This window comes from Lutjanus erythropterus, chromosome 18, assembly GCF_056507025.1.
Source record: "Lutjanus erythropterus isolate fLutEry1 chromosome 18, fLutEry1.hap2, whole genome shotgun sequence".
NCBI classification, from domain to species: Eukaryota; Metazoa; Chordata; class Actinopteri; order Lutjaniformes; family Lutjanidae; genus Lutjanus; species Lutjanus erythropterus.
This window is the reverse complement of record NC_139334.1, coordinates 34,607,816-34,619,937: the sequence shown is the minus strand read 5'-3', so window position 1 is coordinate 34,619,937 and position 12,122 is coordinate 34,607,816. Positions and strand designations below refer to the sequence as shown.

At 39.4% G+C, this 12,122-nt stretch overlaps 1 protein-coding gene across 1 annotated transcript in view; it reads right to left on the bottom strand.

The window, feature by feature from the left end:
• The window catches only part of bach2a (BACH transcriptional regulator 2a), a 57,936-nt gene extending 46,652 nt beyond the window's left edge, over positions 1–11,284 (bottom strand). Inside the window, exon 1 of the mRNA XM_084743103.1 lies at positions 10,954–11,284. The gene's annotated coding sequence lies outside the window, so the exon portion shown is untranslated. The remainder of the gene's footprint in view (positions 1–10,953) is intronic.
• Positions 11,285–12,122: the final 838 nt, after the last annotated feature.

Here is a 12,122-nt window from a genome sequence, read left to right as displayed (position 1 = left end):
ACACCAAATTATATTATCCTTGTCAGACTTGCATTTTTCTTGGGAATTAATGGATAATTTCAGCGCTAGAAATTATTCAAGGGAAATCCTTCCAGTAGGTGTTGAGATATTTCAGCTGGAACCAATTTTTTTTATCAACCGGCATTACCACCCATAAGGCCAGGCTGCAAGCATGGCTACAAAGCAGGAATCAGGGTCTGACATTAACCATGGCCTGAAGGCCCGTGGCCACAAAAAGATACTCTGTGGTCACCAAATATTCCATGAAAGTGGCCTCCTGTGGCCACCAAATTTTATCCCCATACTGTCAGCAGTCATCAACACAACGTTACAGAGCCATGAACATCCCAATTCCTTTGTACCATAAGATCAACATTCTCTGAAAACAACAAACAGCGCTAGTTGCCTGCTAGCTACCAATATGTCACGTGTACTGAATTACGGATTTACTAAGCCTACTCAAACTGCTAATGTGATTCTTACAAAAGAACCTGAAACACAAAAAGAAGACAATAAAAAAAGAAACAGAAACACAAATTTAGGAATGAATAGAAGCAGGAGTTTACGTTACTAGAATCTGACACATCTAAAGATGTGATGTACTGTGGTGTGTTCCGCCAGGTTCCTCAACTAGCCAAGAAGATGAGCTGATTTTTCATCGAAAACAAATCAGTTTACTCTTGTCTCGCCTTAAAGTGTATCATTCATGTTTTGGTTGTAAGCACAAATGGCGGTATTGCTACTCCCCTGTCCCCTAGTCAATTTTGGGGTCGTAACAATTCGAAACAAATATGTTAGCATTGTTATTGTGAGCATGTTAGCATGCTGATATTCAGATATCCAGACATAATTATTTATTACAGTTTAGCTTTAGTTTCCTTAATATTTTATAAGGGTGGGAGGAAACAAATGATTCACGTAATTATCATCTATGTTAACTCTGAGCATCGCTTTACGTCACATCTGTTTCTGTTGTTTGTGGAAACAATGAGTCATGACATACAATTCTAGAAGTGTATAATTCAAATTGTTGGTCTAGTGCAGGGGTTTGCAACCTTTACAATCAGAGCTATATTTGAACAACAACAAAAGAAAATCTGTCTAGAACCAACTACTGACTTCTCACTTCTCTTTTGAGACTCTTTTTTTTTTTTGGGATTTGGCATCCATAGCTAGCCTAGGGAGACTCAAGGCTGGCCACTAGCAAATTTTAGAGTAAAAGGCACTGAGCCATGGATGTAGGCTAGAGCAGATTTTAACTGATGAAACATTTAAACATTTTGATGATAAATGAAAATGAAAATGTTAAAATGATTCATTTCCATATAAGTTTTTGTCAAAGCCACAGGGAGACACTGGAGACGCATACAGTTCTGGAGCTGCAGGTTGCTGATCCCGGGTCTAGTATTTAAAAAGGAAACAAAAATCGCAATAAATTAGTAATACTGAATTGTAGAATCGCAATATTTAAGAATCACAATGCATATCGAATTGGCACCCAGGTATTGTGATAGTATCAAATCAATGAACATATGCATGAACATATTGCCCAAGGCCTACTGTATTAATTGGAAATACTTGACACATTCATGTTCTTTATTTATACCAGCTAGGAGTGACAAGGCACAAGCTGCAACAATAAATTGATCAATCAATTATTGATTAGTTATTAGATTAATCAGCAACTTTTTTGGATAATTGATTAATCACTTTGAGTCATTAAAAAAAAAAAAAGATCTCAAATGTGAATATTATCTGGTTTCTTTAGTCCTCCCTGACAGTAATCTGAGTATCTCTGGGTTTTGGACATAACAAGACAACTGAGGATGTCATCTTGGGCTTTGGAAAATAGTGATCAACATTATTCACTATTTTCTGACATTTTACAGACCAAACCACTTATCAGTTAATCAAGAAAACTGATCATTAGCTGCAGCCCTAAAAAAAATAATTCTTAAAACAGCATAGCTGTGTTTTCAGTGTGCAGAACATTTGTTTATTGATGGCAAAAGAATCTGAGTCATTATTTCACAGCCTACAAGATAAATCAGACTGATTGCAGCCTTTCTTGGGTAATTAACAAACACCAGTAAAGATAAGTGACGCAAGTTAAGACAGAAAAACCCGCTTCACACCAACCACACAGCCACTGTCCACAATGAGACTGCTGAGACAGAGGTGATAAAAATAGACATGTCGAGAGAGTGAATGTACAGAGGAGAATACATTAAGAAGGAGACAGAGAAAGAGTGTAGTGTGGACAATAAGAGAGGAAGGAAAAGAGTCAGCGAGAGAGAGAGAGCGATACAGAAAGAGATCCATAAGTCATTCTGAGTCTAGTTTCCTCTGTCTGCCCTCGAGCTGTGCTGCTACGCCTCCTGGGACAGTCTGTACTCATCACCTTCACACACACACACACACACACACACACACACACACACACACACACACACACACAGGCTGCCCTTGATCAGTTCCTCTCACCTGCACACACACACACACACACACACACACATATAACAGTGCTGAGTGAGTGTGAATTATGTATCAGTTTTACACAAACAGTCTTCAAATGGTCTCTCAGACAGACAGAGCAGCAGAGGAACAGCAGAAAACACGCTGTCTTCATCACACTGAAATGTGATTGTTGTGGTTCTGCCAATCCAACATTGTGTGGAGATTGTGTCTTATGTTTGCATGATAACATTCATAGAAAATCCTGCGTTCACACACACTCTTGTGATTTTTGATGTGATGTAAAGCTCACAATGGATCCAGAGAGGAGCTCACTCTTACATCACTTCATTCACTCAGCCAGTCACGGTTAGTCCATCTGCTCCCTAGTGGTCGTTCTACAGCATTACAGAGCCACCGCACCACAAACTGAACCAGGGTCAGTCACTCAGAGTCTGTGAGCCAAACTACTGCATCTCTGACACCATGTGTCCTGTTCCTCATCCACCCTGTTTCTACATTAATGCAGACTCAACTTCTTTCCTGCTGTCTTATTAAATTCAGTCAGCTGTTTTTGACAATGCAGAGAAAGCATTTATATATATGAAATATATGTAATTTAAGAAATGCTTTGATTTGCTTTAATTTTTTTAATGTCTAAACTCGCTCTGTTCCAGAAAACACTCTTGTCCCAGACAAGAATTCACAACTTAAACAATTTAAAAATGGGCTAGGGTTGTATTTGAATTGGGATTTTTTGCTTTAAAGGAATAGTTCACCCAAAAATGAAAATTCAGTCATTATCAATTCACCCTTATGCCGATCAAGGCATGGTGATCATTTTAAAGCTGGTCACCATTCACTGCCATTGTTTGGGAGATTCTGCAACACTGTTTTCTCGTGAAACTCCAGCAGTGTTTTGTGAACTAAAAAACTAAGCCTGACCTTCCGTTGGAATGAGGGCGAGGAGATGATCACTGAATTTTCATTTTTGGGTAAACTATCCCTTTAACACACTCCCAAGAGATGCTCCTGACAGAAAGAGCAGGCCTCAGCATTTTTATTTTCTTTAAAAAAAACTGAATGAAGAGAGAATGTTCAAGATTGCATGTGCACAAAGCCGTAAGTTACAAATGTATAATACCTAAATTGGGGAATAAATGAAAGTCACTGAGTCAAACAAGAGAAGCCTGTGGAGCAGCAGAGTGTACAGTAAGACCTCCTGACAGACATCATATCGCTTCACTGTGTTCCCTCACCTGTCTGTTGTCATGCGTGTGTGAGACGCCCAATAACAAGGTCATGAACATCCTGAAAGTGCTTCTGACTGAACACGCACACACAACCAAACGTACATATAGGGGGCATATAGGCATACAGCAAACACTGACACTTAGTGCAGACATGTCAGCACACACACACCTCCCTCAGCGAGTATGTCCTCCCATGACAAGATGAGGATGAAAATAGACTGAGAGTACAATGAGTGCTAGTCACTGTCTTTAACCACTTTAAAACACAGTAGGATCGCCTTAATGAAGAACCTTTTTCAGGTACATAGATACAAGACGTAATTTGAACTCATAGTTAAGGATACTTAACAGTAATTTACTGTAAAGGTGGTTACAAACACTTATTCTAAGCATGCTAGACCCCAGTTGGTTTGATCGTGATTGTGAATACTGCGGCACGTTGATTCCTGTCTGGATAGTCTGGAGCACGGTTTGTGCATGCTTGGGCACAGTTCACACCGGGTGTGAAAGCAACTGGACCAAAAGACAGAAGTGGGCCCATGTCATCCTCTGAGCTGCAAGGCTTTAGAGGAAGATAAAGGAGGGCAGGCGAGGGGGTCATCATTGACAACATCTCCAAAACAGTTGTAGTCTGGCATGAATCAATCATACCTTGTGTGAAAATGCCCTCTGATTCAGACTGGCTAGTCTCAAAGCCATAAGAAGGCCTTTACCTTGTGAGGCAGCTGAATTTGCAAGATCACGGCTTCAAGTTATCAGCGTTCTAGGAGGGACTACTGGCAGCTACAGGCACGGTTTTAGGTGAGACGACAGCGAGGAGCGTTGATCTGATTGGCTGAAGTTAGCCCGTGCTAGACATGATTTTTTTTACGTGCCTGCCCTTTCCCAAACAGTTTTTAAGGACGACTTCCCAGATGGTTCTGTGTAACAAATAGTCTGGTGTGTTTGGTTAAGAAGGTATACCCAGAACATCAAAAAAGGGGCTGAGGGGTAAGGTTGTCCCATCATCCAAAAAAACTGCCATTTTTCTTTTATATAATTTGTGTGATTTGTTTATTTTTTCTAAGATCAGTGTAACAACTGAGAATCAATTTAAGTTGGATCTTCCTTTAAAAATTATTTTATTTAGCCAAAGTAGCACTGCTTTTATTTTGAAGTCTCAGCTACATGACCTGAGAGTCTCAATAGGCTACTCTCCCATGAACAAGACTGTGCTTGTTACGAATTTTAAGTGAATGCAAACTGTTCAGAAGAAATTTGATGCTTGAAGACAGTTCCTTTTTTTTCGGGCATTCAGCCAACAAGGTATTTTGTTTTATTTGTCTGTATTTTACTTTGTACAATGTTATTTCTCATGCTGTGCATGCTATTTTTTAGGTTAATTTAACATGGTTTAACTTTGATTTTCTTGATAATGTGTGTTAGGTTTTCACTGTGGATTTGGGAAGAAATCAAATGCAAATAAACCAGTAGCGAGATAGAGCATGTCTGCCTATGTGAGGGAATAATTCATATTGTAATAATGACAATATTACAGGGGAGGACTTAGTTCCAAAAAGGGGGTGGTCCTTCAGTGTTGTGGAACTGGTTTGGTTACAAAAGATCAGATGTACAATAAACCATGGTTATATGTAAGAAGTGCAAGAAGACTGTAACAAAAAGCAGCAATACAACAAGCTGATTTCAACACCTCAAGCAAAAGTACCCTGTTGGGCACAAAAAGAGCCAGAAAATCCCAGCTGAGCTCAAAACCAAAAATATTTGTATTTTGTTTTTGTCTGAAGAATATCATTATGGCAGAAGACCCTGAAATATGATGATACTACTTCAGGGCCATTTTGCCCACCCCTATGATCTGCAATGTTTTGTACAGCCTTAATACTGACATTCTGATGGTAAAATGTACTTTATACAGTGATTGACCAGGTGTGTGCAAAAGTGTAAAAAAAATGAACAGAGCTCCATGCATGCTCCACATTCTTGTCTTCACGTTCCTCGCATTCCTACTTGCATGTTCACAGCAGACCCACAGCTGTGTTGTCAGTGAGGGAGGTGGTGTGATTTCAGGGACATGATGGGAAGAGTGGGACAGAAATCAGAATCAAGTTTTGATCAACCTGCACAGATCTGTTACTGACAGACAGGCTGTCCCTCCCACTGACTGTCCTTCCATTCAGCAATACTAAACCAGAGACAGACTACACACACACACACACACACACACACACACACACACACACACACAGAATGAGATGAATGGCAGTTTGTGTTCTGCCCAGACCAAACACATCAATACAAGCATCTCTATACTCTCGCTGTTTATCCTGTCTAAAGACATATTCTTGCCATTGTATGTACATCCACTTTAAGCCACATTTAATCAATAACATTAAACTTGTTTTCATCTCAGGTCATCAAACTTTTACCCTTCAGCATCTGTATGAGACACTGCCAGAAAGCCTTTTGAACACGTGGTTAACATTTAGGCACTAAAAGCACTTGTTCAGTTTAGCCAAAGATTATGATTTGGATGTTACTTTAAGTAAGTCACATGACATAAGTGAAGAAAGTCATGTAATGCTATTTTGTGTAAAACTTTAGGTAATGCTGATCTTTGGATTCACATGCAACACAAATCCCATGTATCCCGCATCGTTTTAAAATTTGCGATTGTACTGCGAGTACTTCATTTAACACCTTTGTTACTTATTTCTCTACATCATTTAATCCTTCAGTATTTTATGCATTTACTGTATTTTTGGCAGATGGTACAGGTGTGTAGTATAGTCATACTTTACAATATGAAATCACAAGTTTCATCACAATATGATATTATATGAATTCTAACGAGGCAATGTTCACCTGTATCACAAAGTCTGCCACAATACAATTTTAATAAGGGCTGCAGCTAATGATTGTCTCCATAGTCGATTAATCTGTTGATTATTTTCTCAATTAACCAATTAGTTGTTTGGTCTGTAAAATGTCATGGAGGACTTCACATACCTGGGAAGCCTTATCAGCAAAGATAACAAGGCAAAAAAGGACATCCAAACAAGGCTTACCAAAGCTTGTGTGGATCTGGAAGTCCTGGCAATACAGTGTTAGGATAAAGATTAGACTCTATAACAGAAGTGTCAAATCTGTCCTATTATATGGCTCAGAATGCTGGCGAGTGGTAAAAGGAGACATGGACAGAATCAATGCCTTCCACAATGCATGCCTGATGAAAATCTGCAGCATCTTCTGGCCCAACAAAGTATGGAATGAGGAGCTGTACTACAGAATTGGTTGCAACAGTGTGATCCATGAAATGTCAGGCTAGACCACACACTAAGAAAGGACACTAGGATAGGACAAGGACACTAGGATACCAAAGGTATTATTAAGAACGACGCCACCCGGAAAACGAAAACCTGGGCACAGAACTGATGAGAGAAAATGAGAAAATGGGGCGAGACTCAGAAAATGTCAAAAAAGCGAGATAAATGTTGCCGGATCGTCAATGCTGTATTTTCCAATTGGGAAAAAGAGGACTAAGCCAGTCTATAAAATGTCAGAAATTGACGAAAAATGTCTATCACTTTTTCCCAAAATTCAAGATGATGTCCTAAAATGTCTTGTTTTGTCCACAACACAGAGATATTCAGTTTACTATCAGAGAGGAGTAAAGAAACCAGAAAATATTCAGATTTAAGAAGCCGGAATCAAAGATTTTTTTTTCCTTAAACATCATCAGAATAGTTGGCAGTAACCGATTGTTCGATTTATTGTTGCAGCTCTAATTTTGATTCGATTCAGGGACCTGCGGCCAACATCAGACGTCATCATATGTTTATTTAACACATTCAGTGACATTTATGTCAACATCACAAAAAGCAAGTAGGCTTAATTATGATTTGACAATTTGATGACTGAACTCTAGATATTGTAACACAGACATGCCATGGGAATTGATCCAGATGGTTACATTGTCATGATTCACTGCACCCCTACTTTACAACACACACTGAATGGCCAACTCCATAACCTGACTTCACCACACCACAGACTGCCAATCACACATCTCATTAAACTGATACATGCTTGTGGTGATTGGCTGCCAGCAAAACCATGCAAATAGTCTTTTTTTTTCTAGATGTGGGTATAACAAAGATTAAATGCAGGCATTGTTTAACTGGAGAAGTTTTGATACTGCCTGGTACTGGTTTGCTTCGGTAGCGATACCCATCCATCTACCCCACGTCCAGCGGACTTTCTCGGTCTTCACACTAAATCACCTGACACAGATGAGAGTTACATGAAAGCCCAGTGAGTCTCATACAGCCACTTAACGGCACCTTTTCTACCGTCCAACAGTTTAGTCCTGAGGAAGGTATCTCAACATCTACAAGCCAGATGCCATGAAATCTTCAGACTCTCTGATCCTTCCTGATGCAAACACTTCACCAAAAAATAAATGAGCTGATTGCCATGCATGTTCATGTTCTGTGGATTTTGAACTCAATTTTGCCTCGAAAGCCACCTTCAGCCTAAACGGTCAAGCACACATAATACCTCATAATTATTCATAATTAGAATTCATCATTTAAAGCCACTATGTGCTGTTTTTTGTGTATTCTTACTAGTGACAGTATCAAGAATTACAAGGAGGTGAGCTTTTATTTTGTATCAGTGTTCACTTTGGTTTGCATTGTATCATGTTTTTTGAGTCATGGGTCGGATCATTTTTTGGATCACGTAAACAAGTGACAAATTTCAGAAATCATGATCGTATTTCAACCGATGGACGTGAAAGTGGAGGCTTTTAAAAATCCGTTGTTGGTCTTTCTTCAGAGTAAAATACAGCGTGCATCTGTCTCATCTTTTCACTGCCTCGTCTTTTAACTCTTTTTTACTCTACTTTTTTGTCAAGGATCATTCAATTTTAAATAGAATTGTATTAAAGTTTACAACAAAGTGCATGACAACTCTGGTCGACACGCTCCCACTTTAAAGAAGCAGCCTGAGTACCGAAGTAGGAAGCTAAGCAATGTCATGTTGTGAACAGAGTCAGCAACAGAACATATTTTGGCCTTCATCTGTCTAATATTAAGAATATTTTCATTCCTTTGCCATGCCATCAGACAGCATTTCCTGATGCTACTGATTATTTTGTCTGTTAATTGGTTAGTTATTTGGTCCATAAAATGTCAGAAAATGGTGAAAAATGTTGGTCAGTGTTTTCCAAAGCCAAAGATGCCATCTTCAAATATTGTTCTGTCCACAGTGCAAAGATATTTAGTTTACTATCATAAAGTAGTAAAAAAAAAAAAAAAAACAAAGAAAATATTCACATTTAAGAAGCTGAAATCAGACTTTTTTCTTTGAAAAACGACTCAAACCGATTAATCAACTCTCAAAATAGTAGGTGATTAATTTAAAAATCAATCAATCACTGCAGACTTAATGTAACCACACAATCCTTTCTATCCCTTTAAGTCCTTATGGGTCCAACATACTTCCGTTGCGTGGTTGCTATGCGTTGCATACTTCCCATAATGCAACGCAATAACACCTTTTGTCTGAGCCAGGTGAATGTTTTTAAAGTCCACACCCCCAGTTTGTAGCACAGATTCTATGATTAAAACACAGTCTACAAGGCGATGTTGAGATAACCCTGATGACATCATTGGGGTCATCATCACTGACATCACTGACAAAGAAGACATTATATAACTGTTTTCACAGGATGGGCAGTCCCCACCTTTGACGTAAATTGACCTTGATGTGAAGCTAAAATCAGTTGCTTGAATTTTTCTGTATTTTCAGTGAATGTTCATTTTATATTATGAACATAATATAATATTTACAGAAAAGCAGGAGAAATAACATCTCAGCAGTCTTTGCTCGAGGTAACTCGTCTGCAGCAGAAGTGCTGGTGGTAAATATTTAATTGTCCTCTCAGTCACCTCTCATCTGCTCCATGCAGCTGAACTGTACGAGGCAGACAGACACACATTACAACCGAGTGCTGCAAATACTCTGATGTTGCTGTTTTCCCACTAGGAGAGGGATGGAGGATGGAAGAGGGGAGAGAGTGGCTCTGTAGGAAGGATAACAAAGAGCTAATCTGTTCACAATGGCTTTAAGAAGTCATAAAAACAGACTATAACTCCACTCATAATATTAACTGAGGGAATGCATTGAAGGCTTGAGTGTTAATTGAATATCAAAATTGGTACTACATTTATGAGGCTGTACTGAAAGGTGATTCATATTTAGACCTTTGAGGTCGTGCATTGTCATTTAGGTGAACGCAATGACACAGCTTATAATGACACATGCATCATTAGTCATAGTGGTAAGCTATATATAAGATGCTTCAAGATATATTAAGCTTACATACTGGAATTCTTGCTTTATTCAGAGGTGGGTGTTTACTGAAGCGACCGTTCAGCGGCTGAGGGCGGGAATAAGGGGGTGGGAGGCTGGGTCCTTTGTCCCTCTGCAGCCCCTTCCTCCCCCAGCATGACAGGAGGAGCAGAGCCCCGGCTGTGGCAGCAAAACATGTGCCCCCCACCCACCCTCGGTTTAGCCTTCCATAGATATATGTTAGGGAAATTTATTATGGAAGAAGTGGGATGTGGTTAGCTAATAAATGACAAGCTAAAGACCAATACAAAGAGCCACAACTTCCTCGAATTAACGGGCGCGTGTGGTCTTTCTCACGGCTGCTTGTTACCGTGGGTTAGCCTTACTTTCATTCGGTTACTATTATTATTCAGGCTTTACAATTACATTAAGTGGTGTTAGTGTTAGTGTTTTTTTTTTTTGTTTTTTTTTGAAAAGTTGGCGCTGGCAAGGCAAGCGGCTGAGCTAAACAGCCCAAAACAATTTGTTAAGGCTCTTACAACCCCGACGTAATATCACGTTTTTTGAAGGAAACACATTTAAGCATAACACCTAGCTAAAACAACACCACAGCATCCCCGCTAACCTGCGCGAGCCAGCAGCAGCACCGCGGTGTCAAAAGCACATCAGGTAGGCACGTAGAGCAAGAAAAATACGTAACTCCAGTGAACACAACACTAGCGATACTACAACACAAACAAGTGAGTAAAGCCATCCCGAGCAGACAGATTAGTAGCAGCAAATCCGCGGCTGACAAGCGGCTCCCGTAGTCTGCTTTATCCAAGCGTAGTAAAAGCCCAATGGTTGCTTATTATTCTCGTGGTAACGCTGCGAGGCAGCGACACACACTTACCCGTTTTCCCCGCTCGTCTTCGTTCAGTTCCTCAGAAATAAGTGTAGTGAGTCCACATCGTGTTGTGTCTCCGCAGCCCTCCTTCCTTCAGCCAGAACCGCTGCTTCTAATGGACCGTAACGTTAGGCATCAGTCGGTGTGTGGTGGTGGTGGTGGTGTGTGTGACTGTGTGTTAGGATGAAACGCCTTTTCTCCTCTAGGAGCTGCATTGTTGACATTGGCTTCCTGACGTCATGCTGGCCCTCATTCACAACAACGGCCGAGCCCCCCTGCTCCACGATGATGATGATGATGGAGCCCCCCCGCCCCTCCCTGCACTGACGATGCAGCGGAGATGGTTAGTGAATACACTGTCTCTACGACCGCACAGACCACTACTACACATTTTATCACTCAAATAAATATGCATTTGAACAAACGTTACAGTTTCATCAGTTAATGATGAAATGGGGATATTGAAATCTCACCTTTTTCATGCTGTGTCTAGGTTGCTGGTCTGTCAGTTAGGGGAAACTGGGGTCAATTGTAACATTTTTTGCGCTTTCCTTAATAGCTCACTGACTATTCAAAATATCTAAATTTTGATAAATACTATATATGCGCACTAATTAATAATACTCCACTGATAAGAACAATACTATGATGTTAAATTTAATGCATGATGTCAGATGGGGCATCAGTCACCTTAACCTGCTGTATCTTAAAAAAGCACACCTCAAAGTAATCACATTCTTTTTTTCTTTTTTTTTTTGAGGCAATCATTAGACACATTTTTTTGTACATAAACTAAAAAGTTAGAGGCTATCAGAACTTAAATATTTGCAGTTAGCAATAGCAATTAGCAGTAAAATGTTATGATTAAGCCTACGTTAATATTTTGAATAAATGCAACCCATTATTTCACGTTCAGTAAAGTTCATAGTAATCAAAAATTATGACTTTAATAAAGACAAAAAAATCCCACTGGATAGAACTTCTTAACAAATTTCAACTTTCCACTTACAATTATAATTAATTAATTTGAGCATTCAGTTTTACAGTGTATTATTTTAGATGCCAGGCATCATATGCATTCAAAGCAAAAGTCTGTTTCTATGTTTTTTAGAAGACAATACAATATTGTAGTAGGGTAACATGATTTTAATTATTTGAATTAAGATACATGTAAA